We start from the raw sequence: 2031 nt of genomic DNA on the forward strand, positions 1-2031 counted from the left end.
TCAGAAACTTTTTTTCTAGATTTTCCTCCTTTAAAATTGGGTGCGTCTTATATTCCGGAGCGTCTTATACGGCGAAAAATACGGTAGATACATTGACTGTTTCAATGTGTATAACTGTACAAGCAATTTTTAAAGGATCAGTTTACGTTCAAGGTATATTTTATTCATATAGGGTAGTCTAGGGAGGTCCCAACTGGCCTTCAATGAGCTCTTCCTGCTAAAATTCCTGTCTGTCATTGGGTGTTACTAAGTCACAGATTAAGTAGGAATAGTAGGGACCTCGTATATGAGCACAGCAGGGTAGAGACCTGAGATCCCAAGCATGGTTAAGAACCCCTCATAATGGAAAGGTTAGGTATACAGAGGGATGGTGGGAACTTCACATAATGGGTGTAACAGGTGTGCAAATCGGAAAAATGGAGTCCTCAAGAGATGGACCAAACTCTTTCTTAATCGCTACAGCGAAATGAAGATCAACAGAAATCGGGGCTGGTTCTTATATGTGGCCCTATACAGGGTCAGGGCATTTTGGTGTTCTTTGTTGATGAAGACTGCCTATCATTGGTCCCAGTAAGCAATTCTTCCTAATATATATGATTTGTAGGGGATTTTTGTAAAGCTTCGGAGGAGATATTCTGTTCTTTTTTTGGTTTCCATAAATAAATATTGGACCTTAAAGCTGAGGCTTTTCTTTCCGCCCCCCTTCCCTTTTATTATTCTAATATTTTTTGTTCATTACATATCAGGATTCTTTTACACAGGCTGCACACCGTGGTTTTGATGACTAAGTAAAAAATCTCTTTTGGTGAGAAGTATGGGAGTTGCTTTGTAGTGTTGCAGACATCAGTAGTTATGCCTGACCTCTTCTAGTATTATCTGACTTTCTAAATACCACGCACATTTATAGATTCATAAGCTTTTGAGATTCCTAATTCTTCAACCAATGGTTTTACTGCATTGGTGTCAGCTGTACACGTCTTTGCCAGCCTGTCTTCTTCCCATATTGGCTGCCATCTCTTCCCCAGGTAAATGGCATGGTATCCACATGATATAAATAATATGTTAATCATTAGTCCAAGCATCTTATTGCATTGCCCTATGCTCCAGTTCTGACACATGTGCCTATAATGGGTGCTTTCAAAGATGGATAGGGGTCAGCAGGGACACTCTGAATTGTATGAGACTACACAGCAAGTATAAATGCATTAAATTGTGCTCTAGCATTTGTGGGATCAGACCAGATGAGCTACACAACCCCCCCCCCCCCCCCCAAGCCACCATCACCATCAGTGAGCCTGTAGTCGGTTTTACGGGTTTCCTTCTTAGGCGATACTAATCCCTTGATATTGGGGAAATTGGGCTTGTGACTCAGATCGGAAAACTTGTCCATTATTCTTTCTTCTAACACATCACCTTCAAGAACTGACTGTTAACTTAATATTGTACTTAGATCATCAATGGTCTTATTTCAGGAGGTTCATTGTTATGGCTATCTGATCTAGAGCCAAATATCCAAATGTACATTGTGAGATGATTTTGGCTGAGCCAAAATGTACACGTGTAATAATTATTAAAGCATTCGGATGTGGAATATACCGTGCATCCATGGTACCATGAAGATTCAAAGACAGAAAAAACATGAACTGCAGTTTTCATATCCTCCACAAGATGGTGACCTAAAGTGTGGGAAGATATTGCAGACAGGAAGTGATGTCACATGTGAGGAGGAAGTTCTGGGTGAGAGCTGAGAATAGGAACAGAGAAGAGACATTGCTGGAATTGGCAGCAGAGTAAGTAATCAGATATTATTTTACTTTGAAACCCAGTAACCCACGTCATGTCCATTCTCATCCTTCATAGATACTTTTATCTTAAAAAGCTACAGACAGATGTATATTGTTATATGTGCAGACAAACATTCTAAATAGAGAGTCATGTATCCAGCTGCCATAAATTGGTTGCTGGGTTGTTAGATTTCATCGCTACAGCCTGATACAGGGAGGAAAAAAAACAAAGATTCATCCAAGGCAT

General features: G+C 40.0%; 1 protein-coding gene across 1 annotated transcript in view; it reads left to right on the forward strand.

Moving 5' to 3' along the window:
• Positions 1-2031, forward strand: part of LOC140338889 (uncharacterized) — a 27057-nt gene that overhangs the window by 21966 nt on the left and 3060 nt on the right. The gene's annotated exons all lie outside the window — the stretch shown is intronic.

The sequence above is a fragment of the Pyxicephalus adspersus genome, chromosome 10 (genome assembly GCF_032062135.1).
Source record: "Pyxicephalus adspersus chromosome 10, UCB_Pads_2.0, whole genome shotgun sequence".
Classification (NCBI taxonomy): domain Eukaryota; kingdom Metazoa; phylum Chordata; class Amphibia; order Anura; family Pyxicephalidae; genus Pyxicephalus; species Pyxicephalus adspersus.